At 34.0% G+C, this 14,153-nt stretch overlaps 1 protein-coding gene across 15 annotated transcripts in view; it reads right to left on the bottom strand.

Annotated features, from left to right (window-relative positions):
* Window positions 1-14,153, bottom strand: part of DMD (dystrophin) — a 1,063,969-nt gene that overhangs the window by 776,900 nt on the left and 272,916 nt on the right. The window lies entirely within an intron of this gene.

The following is a 14,153-nucleotide window of genomic DNA, read 5'->3' as shown; positions in this document are numbered from 1 at the left end:
TAAATTAGATATTTTGCTTTGGAATTTAACACTTGTAGCAACTATTCTGAAGAGCTGCAATATTTAAATTGTAACTGTAGAGTGGTGTTATACTTGTTTTTCAATAAATACTCTGATTTTTCATTTCTAGTTTACTGTTTCTCATTGAAGTATTTTCACTTGGAACTATGAGAAATTTATTTTCCAGAGCAGCTAGTAAAATTATATCATCAGAAAAGCAGCAAATTGCATGCTGACATTGCAAAGAAACTAAGGAAAACACAATATGAAAAAGAAGAAAAAAAGCCCATTACAGTACAAGTAATGCTAGGCCTGAACTATCCATGGACACCCATTTTGTTGAAAGCATTCTGGAAAATTGAAAAAAGCCCAAAAATCCCATGCTAAATCACAACTTTTTTAAAACAAACAAAAAAATCCATTACCGTAAATTCTCTTTCCCTCAAAGGCCACCCTCACATTTATTCTTCAGAAGTCAAGTGACTCATACAAGTATAGAAATCACACTTACATACTACTGGGTAAAGTCAATAGAAATCAATAGCAAGGATTTACTGATTACTCTAATGTTAAAAGACTAGGACAAAACAGAAGCCAGAAAGAGGGACTTGATACAGAAAATGTCATCTCATATTTCTCAAAAAGTTCCGAAGAAGTTTAATCAATTTGCTAGCTAGTTAGTACAAAACCTAAACCCTTCACATAAAAATATGTTTAGGACTTTATCAAAAATGATACTGAGGCATTTTAATGATATAATAGCAAAAATTGTCTTTACCACTATTATTGTGCAAATATAACACTAGATAGAGCTTTTAAAGCCTTTCACTGTAGTTTAGGTCAGAAAGTCAAAGTTTAATACCAGAACCAAAAGAAAGAAGTGTAACAGATGCAATGTGATAACTTATAATGAAATTGTCAGTCTTGATCTTCATAACAAATACATTCTGAATTGTACAGATCTAATAATTACATGCAATATATGTTCATCCCACTGTTGTATATGTGTTAGAGTAGCTAAAACACCAGTCATAACTTCATCACTATTTATGTGTGAAAAACAATACTCAGTAAATAAAGCTACATCAGGAAAGCAGGCTTGGGAACTTGATGAACTCCATAGTTTGGTTTAAAGAAAGTAGTGTCCTATGGGAATATAAATAATGAAGCACAGACAATTTCAACACACATTCCTGCTGCACAAATTAACATTTGTACTGTGTGCAAGTCTAGATTTTAAGTAGTATACAATCTAGTTAAGAAATTACCTAACCACATTACATTTATTCAGCAAGATGATTTTTTGAAGTACCCAGTTTACTATGGAAATGGTACACAGGTTTTGCATAGGTAATTACTCTTCTTTCTATAACATTACTGCTTGAAATATATGCATATGTAACATGCTGAAAAAAACAATTAAAATTAGACGTCATAATAGCTGAGCAAGACTATGTGACTATGGCACGGATCTATTGTGATCTCCATGAAGTGTTTGAAAATTTTCCATCTGAAAATCCTTCTTCCATTAGATCTGACATAGAATGTCATCTCATGCATGGCACCTGTTTAATCCAACACCTGCTAACAATTCCTTCTCTGCAAAAAAATATTCAGTGTAATTTTGCCCAGATTTTTCACTGCTTTCTCTCATGTTATTATAAATACTGCATGGAATTGCATCAAAAATCCTGGACTCATGACCTTCAGTGGCAAAATAGTGCAGATTAACTTCTGCACCATTTTAATAAAACTTTAAGAAATGGAAAGAAGAAAAGCAAACATTAACATAAATGGAAACCAAAAGAGCTTCTTGGCAGGTATTCCAAACTATGCTCTTATTCCAAGAAGGGCAGTTTTTTGACAGAAGGAAATTGGAAAAGAGCTAGAGGAAGTATAAGCAAAGGATGTTGCAGAACGGTATCAGTAACACCTTTATTTGGCATAGGGAGGGAACAACAGCTTTTCCACCTTTCCTCAAATCTTACACCATCACTGACCGCAGAGAGCTGGGATCAGTCATGAGGTGACAGAGCAGAGGAATGGATATCAGCTGCACTTGAAATGTAAACAAATTTTTTAAACACTCATCTGTGGATAACAGACAGTTCTCAACTGCTGAGACCTAACAAGGTCACTGCACCATTATACCATCTCCTCCTCTATGGGGATAAGAAAGAGTAACAGACAGAGAATAGCCATCAGAAGCTGAAATGCTCGTAGCACTTTGTTACTCTAGAGTGCACTGAGCCTGCAGAGTTTTTCCGTTCTAATTTGACAGCGACATAGGCAAGGACCCCATGGGACTGTTAAATTAATTTAAGCAGATCATCCTTATTATTTCAATGATAAAACCAACCCATGTTTTCACACTTTGAAAACTCTGTTAAACTTCCGTCACCATCTTTAAGCACATTCTCTGTTAACACGCTGAAGGATGGAGGTAATGGCCTGGCAACCTTGATCTGCATCTACATATGCAGAGAATATTCACATTGTAAAAAGTCAACAAGCATCAAAAACATGCTTCAGAGTCAATGGTTGGTTTTGACTTAACAAAAAACATTTTTAAAATCTGCTGTTATAGCATGACGGCACAACTTCCATCAGTGCTGCTGGCTATGTGAAAGAACTGTCCTCCATATGGAACACAAAATAACTACTCAAAGCAATGGGAATTCAGACTTTGCTATGTGATCACTGACCATTATTTTGGGACACGTGAAAGAAACCTACTCTGTTTCAATATCATCTGATAAAACTCATTGGTCACAAATCCACCCCTCTAATTTATACGTCACAAAATGGGACTGAAAGAAGTACTAGCCAATTACTATCCCTTCTGCAAGATTCTCATCAAAAACTGAGATTCTTGTTGGCTCAGCTGTAAATGGAATATCAAACACAATGTTAAATATTCACACTTGGAAATGAACAGTTACTGACCTAATACCTATGCCATGTGCTTTGTAATAAAAAGCAAACAAAAAAGTTAGGTGTTTCAATATAATATTCAGTTACAGATTTCCATCCATTACTGCAACCCAAATTTAAATATGGCATGTTCTACAGCACCAAGAATGAATATTTCACTATATTGAAATAATCCATATAGCATTAACAACAATGAAATCCCTGAATTTTATAAATAATTGTAGACAAATCAGTGTCCTTATTTCTGAATTTATATGAATCTTTTGAAAAATTCTCAAACACTAAAAAAAAAAAGAGAATTCTATGGCATTGTATATACTGCATTGAGAATAAAACCATATACTTATTGATAGAGATAGCTATTATAAATTGTGATGGTTGTTTCTAACCATGATTTTTAAGAGAATAAAAACAATCTGAAAATTAAACTGTTTGCTGAAATTAAAGCTGAAATTAAACTGTTGTTACCATATATTACTAGGAAGTCTATACTTTGGAAAAAAAGCTGCTCAAATATACATGCAGTATCATTGAATCAAAAGGTATTCCCATTAAAGACTTTAATTATTACACAAAAGAAAGCTGATTGGGTGCAGTCAAATCAAAACATCCCATTCATTTACACAGAGTAATCTATTAAGTAACAACACATGCATGAGGACACAAGTGTTATGGGGAAAGAAAACCTAAACAATTCAGATATTTGATGAAGGCTGTCTCACATCCAGCTAAGAATCAGTAAGCCAACTAGCTCAAAAATTATTTTGAAAATTGGCTAGCCATTTTTGCATGGAAATGGCCAGTTGTTATAGGGGTTGACCCAGAAGGCAAAAAATACTCTGGACACAGAGGTTGTCCTCTAGGATATCTTCTTTCTTTGCTGCTGCACATAGAAGAATCTTATCTGGATGAAAAGATGGGCATGTGAGTTTTTTCATACATCACCGTTTTCTGCTGGGGGGTGGGGCCTGTCAAGAGTGGAAGACCTCAAGGACTCTTAAGCTTTAAAGTATAAGAAGAGAAGATAAAAAGCCTTTGACCATCAAAAGCTTGGAAAAATGAGGCATGCTTGGCAGCTGTCTAAATTAATTCAGTGTTTAAATGATGAGCTTGCAGCTGCTTCAGGGTAAGAAAGCAAAGAGAGGGAGAGTTCCTCACCTACCATTGTATTATGTTGCTAAAAGGAGGAGAAGGGCTAGACACATGCTTGCAGATTCTTGAAGAATGTTTGCATTAGTTCAAAAAGACTGCTTCTGAGTTTTACAAATTAGTTAGGCAGTTTTAGAAAGTAGTTTTACATTAAGCACTTAGTATAAATAAGAGTGCTGCAATGGGCCCTATGTATAGAAATCTTATATAGAGAGAATATATATAATTATTATATAATGCCTTAAATTATGATAAAATATTATGCCTTTATTATAATTATATCCTATCTGTATATAATTTCTATATATAACATATACTTTCTATATATAATATAGAGAAATGTAATATATATATATATTTCTTCCTTCCAAAACTGCCTCTGTCTCACCGTAAGAGATGTAGAATCTGGCTCTAGACATTAAGAGTTTTAAAATACAGAGACATCAAATGTTAAAGAAATTTATTTTTTATTTCTATTTCTTGTTTCTATTTTATTTAATGTAGTTTTCTGATTTTGAAAACTCTCTGCAGAATTACAACCTCAGAAAGAAGCATACATTATTCACTCTGTAACTATGACGCCTACCAGGTGAGACTGATATCACTGCTTATCAATTCAGTTCCTCCAGGTTTCTTATTACAAAATCATACTTTATGTAAAAAATTTAAAATTATAACTGTTCAGGTTAAAATGTTCTTTACAAGAAACTAGACTATGTTTACTTAACAGGTAATATCAGCTAGAACAGTTCAGTCATTTCTGGCAATAAAACTAAGATATATTTTCCAGATCACTTGTTAATATAATGTTAATTACTAAGGTAATGTTAATTACTAAGGTAATTTTATTCATTGGTGTTTATTATTCCACCTGAAAATCTGAACTGTGATCATAGTACATTGTAGTTGCATGACAAAGATTTCAAGATGGAATAGAAAATACAATCAGTGTATTTATGCTATGCAGTTAAAAGCAGGGAAGGGAGAAAGGGAAAGAGGCAGTAGTCACATATCTCATACAGAAAATGAAGACCATACTGTAGGGGGCAATTCAGGCAGACTTTGAGATGCTTCCTCTCTAACCTTCTAACTTCTGCAACAAATCACAGTTCACAAAGGCAACAGTCTCCTTTATCATACAGTTCAGACTTCCTTTTACAACATGCTCACCCAATTCACTGAAGGATATAAAGACAACAGCCGGAATTCTACCATTTCTCTGCTTTAAGGTAGTTAACACTCCTTTAATAGAGAGTAAACCTGGTGTGTGTGTGTGTTTGTGATTTCCTGGGATTTAACTAACAAACAAACAAAAAAACAACAAACAAACAAGCATCCATAAAATTTCCAGCCCTTAGCAGTGCTACATGAAACGCACAATTTGTCTGGGGAGATTTTTACTGAAAAACCAAGCAAAATGCACAAATTCTGAGCTCCGTCACTGCTTCTGATGAAGCCTTTTTAAGCCACATACTTCAAACTATCCTTAGTCCAGAAAACTATTTACTATCACTGATCTTACAGTTTAAGCCCATATTTTTTGGGTAGCTGTTCTTAGTTTCTGCTGCTCAGGTATCAATTTCTTGTATCTTGTCTCTGTGTCTAGAGTGTTAGCTGTTAAAATCTAAGTATACGCTGAAAATGAGGAAATCTATGGTTTGCAGAGATTTATAACTTGGTTAAATTTGAGATCTTGCCTTAATTTAAAATAGCTTGAAGAGCACAGAGGCACAAGAGCTTTTCAAGAAACAGACAGCTATTTTATAACGGACAAAGCCATTCACTGCTCCCTAGTCCATTCTTCAGCAACAGATGAACTGCTTTGTCTGAAGTTTTTAATTCAGCATGAGAAAAGCACATCTGATCTATAATGTTTCCTCAAAACCATTAAATTTTGGTGAAGTTGTGAAAAGTTAGATCATTATAAACACTACACGAACTTGAATAGTTACATGGTCTCATGAACCAGCAGTGTTACACAGCTGCATGCAGTAGAAAGCTTTCCCCAGGAAAAAGCTAAAGGACATGCTTTTTTGAAGTGTCTTATTATATGGCTATGTACTTTTTTGCTTAAAGTAATGTAAGAGAAATAAATAAAAAAAAGATGTAAGATACAAGTAAAAGAAAAACAAGCTACAGAGACAGAACAAACGAGAATCAGGAATTAGTAAGGTATATAATATCCCTTGTAAAAAATGAGTGAAAATATAAATTTCATAGCTGCTACACAAATTTTGCATTCACTTTATGCCAGGTTAATCTAGATGCAAGACAGCAACCAATTTAAAGAAGTGGATGGTGGAAGTAAAAAGGTATACATAAAATTTCTTTTTATTTGACTTCTTCGTATTATATACTGTAAGGGATTTTCTTATTCAAAAGAACTTAGAGACAAGAAAGGGGCAAACATTGTGGAGTCTTTAGGTACTCTACCAGTGGATATTCCACTGATTTTAAATAAATCTGTCAGGGAAATATAATGCAAATTATGGAAATATGTTCCCTTACTATATATCATGTCATTGCTTTAATATATTTTCTTTATTTTACAATTACAAAATGAAAAATATTGATAACTGAGAATGGAAATTGTACACAACTACATGCATTTAAACATTAAAGAAAAAATGAAATACACAAAGGTCATTTAAATAGTACTAAACTTTTCTGGTCATATACTATTTCAATCCTTTACAAGCACAGTACTATATTTCCAGTTGTGTTTACTTAGAAAAGTAATCTTCAAAACTGTGAGCCACATATGCAATGGATCCAGGCATTGCTTATTATGGGCCACCAAAGGTACCTTTAAATGAAGTCTGCTGTGCCTTAGAGTTCATTTTTCAAATCTTTCAAATACTATAAACTTCCATGGAATTTGTAAATAATAATCAGATGTACAAATCATGCAATTAGTCCTCAAAAGGATGAGGAAACTTTGGGCAATTTTAATTATCAAATCTGATCAACTAGACTTCTAATGCTGAAGTTGTTATAAAATATATTTATTCACAAATAGATCATCTCAGTATATCTCACAAAAAATACTTGTGCTGTAAGAAAGCTGCTAGTGGAAAAGGAAAATATCACTAATAAATGACTAGCGAAGTTGCTAGAATTCAAATCTAATTAATTAGCTCAAAATCCAAAACTAAAATACATTAACTTTACCAAAAGGTGACAATTTTTTTTCCATCTTCAGAAGATGAATGAAATTAAACTTATTTCTGAATTTTAGCACAGAACTTACATTAATTAAAAAAATGATATTAAGACATATATATGCATTGAACATATAGATGTTTGAAAATGCATTGATTTTCATGCCAGTTTACTACTGCCCACAACAATCTGCTCCCAGAGCTCAAAATCCAAATTACTGAATATGCTGTCACAGAGAAACATAGAGAACATGAAGTTTCGAAGTATAAAGGCTGGAAGATAAAATAATCTGCAACCACATAATTTTACCATGCATTCTTTGCAAACCTGCAAAGCCATATGAATCTTAATTGGCCTGTAATCTGCACTGCATTTAGCTTTATTTTCTATAAATTTTAACCATCAAAAGCAACTAGTTAAGTTTTGCAAATATGTTTCTTAAGACATAACCGCAGATATATCAAAGCTATAATTGATACTGTTTTCTACATGGAAATAAAGACCATTTTTCAGCTTATTTTATTCACTGCATCCAACTACCAATTCTGCTGTTATTTTGAGCTTCTAAGCCATGATAGCTCTCTTTAGTATCTTCATTGAAGAAAATCTACTCTTCAGAATAAGATTATTTAACTCCAAAACTCTTTATATAGTCACACAGTACAGTATCAAAAAGCATCAATAGCAAGAGCAATTAACCACAAAATGATACATCTATAATATAACTCTTTTGAGAAATGTTTGGGACAAGAGCCAATTAGTAGACATACTAATTAGTTTCTGTGAAGTTGAGGGTGGAGGCTTGGAGATTTCAAAGTATTTAATATTGTGTTACTATAGTTGGGAGACTTTATTTAAAAAGTGGGTTTTGCAAAGTCATCTAAAATCTTAAATAGTCAAATTTGCTTGAATAGGCTGAATACTATGCTCATGGCTCTTATGTGTTTTACTTTCCCTAAATGTATTTTTAGCTGATATTAAAATTAAAGAGGCTGTCTGTCTTCAGAAGAAATCACTCCAAAGAATATATTTTCAATTTAAAATTAAAAGCTAACAAAAATGCTGTTACAGGAGAGGCTTAAGTGATTTAATATTTCTTTCAAATTCTGTTGTATGACTACCTTGCTTGTCTCAACATGTCCTGAATAATAAATCAAAAGCTGAAAATGAGAGAAAGTGATAACTATTCACCTCACAAAGGAGCTTTTTCCTCTTCTGAATGCAGAAGAAGGTTTATAAATTCAACAACAATATAGAATTTATTACAAATAATTTTAATATATAATAAAAACAGGAACATTCAAGTATTTCTAGACATACTGAAAACTACATAAAAACTCTGCTAAATGTTTACAAAGACAAGCATCTGGATGGAAAAATGGAATAAAAATCTATTAAGGACTGTTAAATATTAAGATACCATCTGTGGCTCAAGAAAATTCTGAGCCACAAAGCAGTGGAGGTTAAGTGAGAATATGCTGATACTTCGATACAGGTAATTAGTCATACCTCTTTTCTTATTCCTATGTATCCAGTATTGGTCATTTCTGGAAACAGTATAATTGATGAAAAACCCATTGTTCTCACGAATGAAAGCTATTTTGTTGTCACACAGACCTATTACGGACTTTCTTAAATTTAACGAGGTATACAAAAGTAGAAAGGTAGGGTACTTTCATGCTGTATACCTTAACATTACCTTTGATACTTTGAGACCGTGCAAAAATTCATGATGTAGGAAAGAGAGGAATTAAAGATGTCTAGTTTACTATTAGTTATTCTTGGTTAAGATATTTATTAACAGCTTTTACCCACCCACATCTCCCAGCTATATTATTTCACCTATGTTTTCTTCTCAGAATAGAGAAATGTAATGTAGGAAATGAAGAAAATGAATAACAAATTCTTTAAACAAAGAAATCATCTTTTTGTAATTGAAACAATTTTGTCAGAGTCACTTCAGTTAATCACTGTAATAAAATGCTGCACTGTGAATTCACATGTGAAAACTAATATTTTAGGGTAATAGAAGTACCTTAGTTAGCCTTCACATAATGCCTATTTTGTACGCCATTTTTTTTCTTGCAGCTACATATATTTGCACATGTATTTTTCATGCCAAAATAATCAGAATAGCTTCTGATCTACATAAGAAATACCCGTCTTTGCTATTTAAGGATAAAATATTTCCAGTGTGTGAATGTGTATATGCACGCTCACATGCATATAGAAGTAACATATACAATGAGGGATACAATATCTCTGGTTTATATATACATGTATATACAGCATACATAAATACTAAAACTAAATAATAATTCAGTATGTATGTTACATGTGTAGCATATATAAAGAATTTATAGAATCCTATTTACTCTCTTGTAGATACAAACTATATGCCATTGTTATTTTGAGATGATGAAACAGAGGTATCTTAAAATAGGCCATTATTCTCTCATAAATATATATTTGCAGTTCATGTTAAATTATACTTCAGTTGACTGGCTAAAATTAGATGTGTTTATTAAGCCAAACTTTTACTCCAGTGTGGTTATTCTTGGTAATGTGACCTGAATTTACCTTCAGGTTCTGTTAAGAGGGAATTCACTTAATTAAAATTACTCCTCAGATATAATTACTAATGAGGTGGGCATGAAAGCATACTTCAAGAAAAGAGCGCTACAGGGTTCCAATTCTATTTGTAGAGACACCATACAACCATGAATTGTAGGTTGTATAGCTGTTAACTTCTTTCATAGAGACTAATAATACTAAAATCCACAGATTAAAAATATAAATATGCTGTTTGTAGTCATACTCTCCTTCATGTTTGCTCAAAAAGTACCGATATTTAATAAAAATTTCATAACTGTATAAAACTGTATTATTAAACTGTAGGCATTTAAAATCACATATCCATTGCCGTAGCTATTGTATATGTTCACAGAACATGAACAAAGCCAAAGTTAAGGCTAAACACAGAAGAGTTGTTAGAATCAGGAAAATTAGGATGAACATGAATGAATAATTAAAAACTGAGTTTAAAAGCCATGAATACAGAAGAGAATGATTTTGAAACTGAATTTAAGAGAGATGGGAAAAGACTAGAAATAGCAAAACATCAGATGGCAGAACAGGGAAAGCACCTGGTAACAGAAAAGATACAGGAACCATGCAATTAGGGATGTGAGTAAGAATAAATGAGGTCACAGAAACAATGAAGCTAATTTTTAAGATCACAAATACTGGAAGTAAACAGAATGTGTTCTGGAAAGGAATGAATAATTATGGGTAGATTAAAAAATATTTTAGAAAAGATAATTATATTAGAAACTGAAAGGGCATAAAAAGGCTGGAGTAAAAACCAACATATAATGTGCAGAGGAATTAATTCCTTCTTCTTCACAATATTTGCAAATGCAATGCCGGTGGGAAAACCATATAGTCACTTATTGGTTATCACATTCCGATACCTTTTAGAACAGACAAAATGTTGTACACTTTCTATTTCTCGATGCTACTGCCAAATTCAAACTCAACAAGTTACTCTGAATAAACTAATACTAAGGAATAGGAAAACTACATTTCCCCTAATGGTACAAATAACACACATCAGCTTCCATTCAGTTGTTCATTTCTGCTAGCTTATTCTGTCTGCATACAATTTCATTAAATGCTGCTAGTGAAAAATATATATAAACTGTTTATAATTACTTTTTATATTGGATTGAATATATATATTCATAAATATATATTATATAACATATTACAATGTATAATATGTGTTATATATATAACAAATATATATTGGCATAAATATATTTATGGAAGTATATATATATATTTATGGTAAACATAAATATATTTATGGTAAATGGGACCACATCAGGCTGGCAGCCGGTCACCAGTGGGTCCCCCAAGGCTCCATTTTAGGGCCAGTTCTCTTCAATGTTTTTTGGATGTAGGATGTATTTTGGATGTAGGACTAGAAGGTGTTCTGAGCAAATTTGCTGATGACACTGAACTAGGAGTTGTTGACTCTGTTGAGGGTGGAAAGGCCTTGCAGAGAGATCTGGACAGATTGGAAAGCTGAGTGATCACCAACCACATGAAGTTTAACAAAAGCAAATGCCGGGTCCTGCACCTGGGACGCAGCAACCCTGGCTGTACGTGCAGACTGGGCAATGAGACTCTGGACAGCAGCCCCCCCCTCAGAGAGGGATCAAGGGGTTTTGGTTGACAGCAAGCTGAATATGAGCCAGCAGTGTGCCCTGGCAGCCAGGAGGGCCAACTGTATCCTGGGGTGCATCAAGCATGGCATTACTAGTCGGTCGAGGGAAGTGATTGTCCCACTCTACTCTGCGCTGGTGTGGCCTCACCTTGAGTACTGTGTGCAGTTCTGGGCACCACGGTACAAAAAGGACATTAAACTGTTGGAGAGTGTCCAGGGAAGGGCTATGAAGATGGTGAAGGACCTAGAGGGGAAGACATACAAGGAGCGTCTGAGGTCACTTGGCCTGTTCAGCCTGGAAAAGAGGAGGCTGAGGGTCTTCAGCTTCCTCGCGAGGGGGAGTGGAGGGGCAGGCACCGATCTATTCTCTTTAGTGACCAGTAATAGGACCCGAGGGAATGGTGTCAAGCTGCGACAGGGGAGGTTCAGTCGATATCAGGAAAAGGTTCTTCACCGAGAGGGTTGTCGCGCACTGGAACAGGCTCCCCAGGGACGTAGTCACGGCACCAAGCCTGTCGTAGTTTAAGAAGCATTTGGACTTTGCTCTTAGTCATATGGTCTGAATTTATAGGTAGACCTGTGTGGTGTCAGGAGCTGGACTCGATGATCCTTATGGGTCCCTTCCAACTCGGGATAGTCTATGATTCTATGATATTGGACATGTATGCTGTTATTGATAACCCTATGTTCAAGAGACTCCCTGGTATAGGATTATCTTAAATGAACATTATTTAAAGTCTAATATGTTAACTCTGTAAAATCCGTATCACAAAACAGAGAAATGACTGCAGGGCTAGGAATTACCCACAAAATAATGCTACACTGAAGCCTGACATGAAGCCTCTGATTCTGAAGTCCCAAAGCAAATCATTCAGTGCTGGGTAACACTGTCCCTCTGTTGGCCACGACTGCGTCTGAAATTATTTTAATTCACATCTACTGAAGTTTATCAGTCTAAATGTTAAAAGTAATCCTGCACATAAACATTGTATTTCATATACCAGAGAAAAATGAAACTATAATTCCTGTCAAAAGAACAAAAATCTACAAGATACTGAAGGCTTGATTTTTCATAATTTAAATATTTAAAGCAGCCAGACTCACATTTTGCTTTTTAAATAGCCTTGCCAAAAGCCTATTTACACTAGTACCAGTCTCCATAGATAGATTTTGTTTATCTCATTTCATATTTACGTTTTCAATATATTTTAAGAAGTTGTTTTCTAGGTACTGCAATGTTTAACAACTTAATTTTCTTTTTCTTTGTACCTGAACCCATCTAAGACATTATCTTTTACATCCTACAGAGTTCAGGCAGTAGGTAGCAAGTAAAAACGAAAACAGTAAGCTTTACTTGGGATCAATATTAGAAACTGCTCTGAAAACCATTAAAAAAAAAAAAAAAGTAAAATGAGTCGTCATTCTTCTTGGTCAGGTGTTCAAGGAGATGAAGTGATGCAACAGAAACAAAGTTTTTCCTAAATATAAAACTGAAGCAAAAGGGTAATTTTAAGTGGAGATTTTCAAGTGTCTCAGAAAATTAAGGATCCTTTTCTTCTAAGTGTGAAGCTAGACAGACTGTCTCATTACAGAGATTGAGTACAAGACAAAATACTTGTCAACATATTTTCTCTTGGGTCTTAATACAGTGAAGTCAAGGATACATATTTGAGAATTGCAGCCTATTATCTGCATGAGCTTATGAACACTTTCTAAGCAAGCAAGGGAAAGGAAGGGAACTCTTTGCCAGAACTACCAGAACTGCTAGTCATGTTAGTAACAGCTTTTTAAAAGGCTTAACTTCAACCGAATGCGGATAAGCACAGACCACAGAGCAAGAAGACACTGAGTGAATTGGTTGGTAGAACAGATTTTCTTTGAATCTGAGATGCATCACAGTTAAACAAAGTAAGACTTGTCTGGCCAAAATTTGTGCAACTAAAATGGTAGGTCTTGCTGAGAAGAATACTTCTAAGTAACAAATAGATTAAGATTTCACAAAGGATTTAAAGACAATTGCACACAGGTTCTGAAGGTAAGTGTTAAGAATCAGAGGAGCAATAAGGAGACAGATAAAGTGGAGTGAAATGTTATAAAGAAGTTATAAGGGTAATAATATAAGACTTTGACAGATGACGGTGTAACAGGATGCATTGAGAAAATAGGCTATACAGTGCTTCAAGCTTTCAGAAATTAAAAAACAAAACCACAACAATATTTTACATAGCATGATTCATTTTAAAGGCTTGATGCTGCCACTTGCAATGTCAAATGAGGTAGAGGAACTTTCACAAAGAATGCCTGTTTTTCCTGAGTTTACAAATGTTGATGAAGAGAAGGAAAGTGTGAAACCCATAAAAACACAGCGTCCTACTGTGACCATGGTCCAGGAAGTTTGGGATTTCAAGAAACTGATAGAATAGAAAGGGGTTTTTGAGCTGTTTTTCTCCAACAACTTAAAAATTTCAGTGAAGGTAGCTATTAAGGAACAGAGACACTGAAGGTGTACTCGTGTTGCCAAGTTTTCTATATACATTAAATGTTGATGCTACTTTATACAGAAGAAACAATGAGTTTCAGAAAAAATATTATTCCTTCTTGCCAACACAGAGCTTTATAATCATAATTCATTTCATCTTTACCACTGACAATTGACATATGCAGGAAACATATGGCA

The sequence above is a fragment of the Cygnus olor genome, chromosome 1 (genome assembly GCF_009769625.2).
Source record: "Cygnus olor isolate bCygOlo1 chromosome 1, bCygOlo1.pri.v2, whole genome shotgun sequence".
Lineage (NCBI taxonomy): Eukaryota > Metazoa > Chordata > Aves > Anseriformes > Anatidae > Cygnus > Cygnus olor.
The sequence above is the reverse complement of the archived record's forward strand: the minus strand, read 5'-3'. Positions and strand labels throughout refer to the sequence as shown.